At 38.2% G+C, this 6,167-nt stretch overlaps 1 long non-coding RNA gene across 1 annotated transcript; it reads right to left on the reverse strand.

Moving 5' to 3' along the window:
- Window positions 1-2,590: 2,590 nt before the first annotated feature.
- Window positions 2,591-3,293, reverse strand: LOC147565223 (uncharacterized). Its single transcript, XR_015237076.1, has 2 exons — window positions 3,144-3,293; window positions 2,591-3,020 (listed from the first exon to the last, which is right to left on the reverse strand). It is a non-coding gene; the product is annotated as an uncharacterized LOC147565223 (long non-coding RNA).
- Between the last annotated feature and the right edge of the window lie 2,874 nt (window positions 3,294-6,167).

A 6,167-nucleotide genomic window follows, 5' to 3' on the forward strand; every position in this document is an offset into this window, starting at 1 on the left:
GTCGGCAGTGAAATGATGGCCGCTGCCAGATGATAAACTTACTACCCCTCTGCATTGAAATCGAAGGCCAAAATAACCTAGAACTCTGATACCATAAAGAATTTCATAAGTTGGTGAAAGATTGTAGTAGTATTAATTGAGTAAAACTATTACATGAGGTACACTATATATTGTTTGCATGGTTGAAGAAAATAGAGTAAAACTGCTCAGTTTCTAGAAAGATATTATGGGATTATTTTTTTTCACAAACGATTTTCGTTTCAAGAGTTTACCAAATCAAATGGAGGTTTTCTATACAACATGGAAGAGATATAAGTTAGACACAACAAAGGGATACCTAGGAACTGCTTTTCCTTTTGCTATATGGTGGGCGTTCTGGAAGGAGCGAAACAAAAAAATATTTAAAGATAGTTTCAGTTTGGTTGAGCAAGTAATTGTAGAGGTCAAGACATTAATTTATTCATGGGTTTTGTCGACTACAATTTTCATAAGGCTACCTTTCTCAGTATTCTTGTTTTCTTGGGAGTATCAAATATGTCAATTCAGACTTTTTGAGTGCTGACTCTATTGGTTTCGGTGTACCGATTCAACGAGTTGACTCAACGAGTCTCTAACCGGATCACTGGTGAAACTGGTTACTACTTTCATTTTATTTGTAAATCAATCAAAAACACTTTCTTTCCAAATTAATGGAGAAAAACTAAGGAATAAAACAACTCAATATCTTTCGTATTTCTAACCGATAATGTCTGTTATCCAGAATAAATGATTCGTAGTCGAATCTCAATATCGATTTAAGATTAGAAAGAGGAATTGTATCCTTCTGTGTTTACTGATTTATTACTTTAAAATATCAACATACTTCTGATTTGGAAAATCAGAATGTCTTTGATTAAGAAATTAGATAGACTAAAAAGAAAAAGAAAAATCAGAGGATAAGAAGAAGAATAATTTTTAATCGAGGCGAGGTATTCCTCTTTCCTTAAGAGAATTGACGCACTGTATAGTACTAAACAATTACCGGCGTTTGTCTCCCAGGATACAACGATTAACCTTTTGATTCAATGATACTTCGAATCAGAAAGCAGTCGAACTTGAAAGTATACTAACCTCTGACTTATGCAAATGGACCAAACATCTTGCTTATGAAACTCCTTGAAAACTCTACTAAATTTTTCTCTTAGATACTCTAATATGATCTTCTAACAATGCTTGACACTCGGGAAAAAACGGATTGAAATTTGGAGTTGATTTGGGTCCTATAAATAGGTTTCGAACAGACACATGCATTTGGGACACTTCTGTTGGTTAAGGGACGCATCTGTTGAGAAAGTAAAGTGACGGGTCACTTCTTTAGCAACAGATATGTCGGTTGGGATTTGGGCCGTCAGATCTCGCTCAAAAGCGCGGAGGAAACGCCCTTCGTTTGATCTGATGGACTTATACCGAAAGTAGCCCGAAATCTAAGAAGATCAGCCGTTGGATGAAGTTTCGGGTTATCCCACTCCGTGCCCGACACGGACCTAACGCCATCCATTGGATCTCGCCTTTAGCGCGGAGAGAACGCCAACCGTCAGATCTGGACGTGTTCCCTTTGCGAGAATGGCCCCCAGACAAACTTTTCCATATTGCCTTTTGGTCCCTAACTTAACCATTTTCCGTCCAAACTTCAGACTTGAATATCTCATTCATTCGGAATCGGATTTGAGTGATTCTTGAGTCTAAACTTAAGAGTTCGACGAGACGAACACAATGGCGTGCTTTGTTTCTGAGTTTGACGAGTTTAACCGATCCAAAATTGGCTCCGATTCCAACAGACTCGGCACAATAATCAATATATTACCTCTTTCTCAAAAAAATGATTGAAGAAAATAGAGGTTTCGAAGATGTAGACTATCCCCTTGGTTGGTACTACACTGAGAAATCGGGGGGGGGGGGGGGGGGGGGGGGGGGGGAGGGGAACAAGGGTTTGGGGACAGCTGGGGTTATATACCTGGACCCTATTTTCTGAATTAGCCAAAGGTGTGTGGCGGGTAAAAATGCGCTACATCGCAAATTCAGCCCGCACACGGTTGGGTTGTTGCTACAACCATAATTCTGCCTAGACTTTAGTGTCTGGGCGCATTCCCAATACTACAGAGTTAAGTGTCATATCAGTAACAGTTAGCGCGTGACATCGCGCTACGGCATAGTATATGGGCCACCCTAAGTTCAAGGGAGATAACCTTGCCCCTTATTCCAAACTAACCAAATGTGTGTGGCGGGTAAAACTCACTAAGTACGGAATCAATAGCCTGTACACAGGCAGACAGTTGCTACAAGACGTTGCTATGCAGGCATAAACTTTGGTGATTAGGCACAACACGGAAGGACATGGCTTAGTTTTGTGCTTGCTATGGTCCTCGTGTTTCATGTTCGCCACCGCTAAGGTCAAACAAATATGAGGCATTTTCGATTTTTGTAGCAAATATTAATCGGTGGTTGAAAGCTTCACATGCACGTACCACCAAATAGTTTGGTGTATTACTTTTTCTCTTTTTTTTAGAAAGGTGTATAGTATCTCTGCCTCGAACCTGAGAGCAAGAGGACAGAAACAAACTTGGTAATATACTAATAGATAAAAGGAAACTTAGTACACAATGATGATGATAATGGAAATACAAGAGATGCAAGTGTAACATCCACAATCGTAAACGAATTATCGTATTAAGTTGTAGGAATAAGAAACTAAGTCGCAGCTATAGCTGTAGCTTTTTGCTGCTTTTATTAACTTATGAAAGATGCATGTTAGTGCAGAACCGATCATGGAAGTACGTTGGCACAACAACATGCGCAGCCAGATCCACTTAGGCCTAGGAGACCGCCGGCAACACAAGCAGAAGCTGTGACTGAACCGCCCAAGTTGATGTTGCAGGTAGTGCCACATTGAGTCTGACACTGTGTGGGATTGCATACCCCAAGTATTGTCAAGTTCAAAATTACAGTGGTCTGGCAGGTAAGTCCTATAGCTGATGCCATCTCTGCATGCATAACATATATTACAAAAAAATATATCGTCAAGATTAGCAATCACAAAAACGAATGCAAGTATATAATAAACTGCATAAAAGAGACATGAAACAAAGACAATTAAGTGTACTTACGCGAATTAGCAGATAAAGCAATCAAGACGAAGAGGAAGCCAACCAACAAAGGAGATGAAGTCTTAGAGGCCATTTTGATGAGTACTGCAAAGAAGTAGATATTCCTATATATTGGTTTTGAAATTCTACTCTTTGATGCTTGCTTGGTGAATTCATCTCCAACATCACCTCTCTATTTATAGCAACCGGCTCCTTGCAAAAGGATTAAATAAATTGCCAACTTGTTCACCTGATGACTTCAACCAACAAATTCCAACTAATTAACTAATCCTTCCAATTTGCTTCAGTAGTACTGATTGATTAAGTAACCAAGTTGTCTCCAAAATATAATTGTTTTGTGCTCTGATCCTAAGATCCAGCTCTTTTCATCACTTGTTTAAGCACTTGCTGCATGTTTTCCCCAATGAATTGACTTCTAGACTAGTTGGCTAAAATAATGGAAAATTCATTGAGTATACCGACACCCACATGTAATCTCCTTTAGATGCGTTTACATGAACAATTAATCACGAAATACAAATTAGTTATTCGAAAATTCTATTTCTCCCTCCATTTTGGTCCCTCCCCCAACCCTCCGCCGATGTGGTGACATATCACTGGAGTATATTTTCATAATTCTCTCTCCAATTGCTCCACACTCAAGTGATATCACATCGGCGGAGGACTGGGGGAGGGACCAAAATGGAGTGATGAATAGAACTTCTCTTAGTTATTACCTTGGGCTAGCTGTATAACGACACCCACATGTAATCTCCTTTAGATGCGTCTACATGAATAATTAATCACCAGATACAAATTAATTACCGGAAATTGGAAGGTGTTGTAAAGTATTGCAAAGCTGCCGCAAGGTGTTGCAAAGTTGTCGCAAGGTGCTGCAAATTTGTTTCAAAGTATTGCAAAGCTGTCGCAGAGTGTTGCAAAGTTATTACAAAGTTTTTGCAAAGTGTTGCAAAGCTGTTGCAAGTTGTTGCAAATTTAAAAAATACATAGGGAGCTGAAGACTACAAAAAAATTAATTGGTCTTTTTTCACCAAAACAAAAAATGTATACGGAGTTTTGACAAAATTTCTGAGTTATTTATTAATTTGGGTTAGCTGTAATGAAATCGATCGGCGAGCGAGTATAATATAGAAATAAACTGCATCCGCAAACAGGAGATACAAATTATTAGCCTGAGCTCTAATTAAAGAGTTAAGTTTTGGGCTATGAAAACCAATTATCTCTAAGGGCATCTCTAATGCAAAGCTAAAAAAAATGTGTTAATTTCGGATTGAGATTCTTATAATCTTACTCCTAGGTGGCGAATATTTAGTTATTTTTAAAATATATAAGAACTGGATTTCTATTGGTTGAAACCTGAATATTGATGAGTTGGCCAATTAGAGATATCTCAAGAGGACACTCTAGAAATAGATTGTCATCTTGAGGTATCTCTATTTAACTACCGCAACATCATCTAAGAGATCCAAATTGAGTTTTGCATTGGAAATAATTTTTAAGAAAAAACTTCAAAAATTCTTTGCGGGACTTGGAGTTTCTAAGAGCATCTCCAGTGCAACACTCAAATTAAAAAATTTCAAAGTGGCACCTAAGATTTTAAAAAACTCTCTTCAATGCAACACTCAATTTGAATCTCAAAATGATGTGATATCATTTAATGTTGAGATATCTCAAGAAGAAACTCAATATTTGAGATTTCATTTTTGAGGATCTCAATTGACCACTCAATGTTAAAATCAAATCTATCCATCTAGGAAATGACACCCAAGTTATTTTTAAGTTTCTAGAGTGTTGCATTGGAGATGTCTTTTGAATTGAGGATCTCAATATTGACATCTAGGAAAGAGAAACTCAATTACACCTTGACATATAGGACAATCCGAGTTTTTTTTGAGTTCTCCATTAGAGATGCTCTAAGATTGAGTGTTACATTGGAGATGCTCTAAGATTAGACATGCAATATAGAAACAAATAAATAGAGATAAACATAATATAAAAACCTGAACTCTATTGTACCTGACCGACTGTAATCTTATATATATGAAAAAATTCCAATCGATCTTTCTCGTGGGTGGGACCCTCTGACTTAAGTCGTTTCATTAGCTTTATTAGTTGGTCTAAAACTAAGTCGTTTGGGTTGTGATGCTTCTCTATAGCCTGATCAGGATTTGATTTGATTTCATTACGTAGTGGATTAGTTGAGTTCGTAAGTCTCGTGAACGAGTTAGTGTGATTTCCTTATGCAGTATGTTGGGTTATGGAGTCTGTGAAGAGGTACGTACCTCTTGATAATCGACTCGGATGAAGCCGAGGAAGATGAAGAGAGATTGATCCCTCGGTGGAACCGAGAGGGACAGCAGGACCTCTCGGGTGAAACCGAGAGGATGATGATGAAGATAATCGGGTGAGACCGAGAGAGAAGGTTAGAGAACTCGGTTGAATCCCAAGAGTTGATCCTAGTCTTCTCGGTTGGAACCAAAGATGATGATCGCAAAATGTTAATCGTGAGAGAGAGAGATAGGTAAATACCTTTTCTTTATTCACAATTACATTACATTACATTATGGGTCTAATCCTTTATATAGGTTTACAAGAAGTGTTTAAGAAATATAAAACTATATCTAAGTATGTGTTTATCTAAACTACATCAATCTTGGTAGTAATAGGAATCCTAATCCTACTAGGATTACTATAATTAGGTGGACCTAATCCACTCGGTTTAGCCGAGTGGAGTGGACCTTCTAACACTCCCCCTCAAGTTAGAGCGAGAATGGAAGTAACGCCTAACTTGCCAATAATGTTCTTGAACGGTTCTGCTCCAAGTGGTTTCGTGAAGATATCCGCTAACTGGTTGTTTGAAGTGATGAAGCGAGTGGCAATGACTTTGTCTTTAATCTTCTCACGAACGATGTGGCAATCTATTTCAATATGTTTCATACGTTCGTGGAATACGGGGTTATCAGCGATATGAAGTGCAACCCGATTGTCACAGTAAACTGTCATCGGGTCTGTGTGATCAATTCC

This window comes from Eschscholzia californica, unplaced genomic scaffold (genome assembly GCF_041429995.1).
Source record: "Eschscholzia californica isolate CP2 unplaced genomic scaffold, dmEscCali1.0.p SCAF_1, whole genome shotgun sequence".
In the NCBI taxonomy this organism is placed as follows: domain Eukaryota; kingdom Viridiplantae; phylum Streptophyta; class Magnoliopsida; order Ranunculales; family Papaveraceae; genus Eschscholzia; species Eschscholzia californica.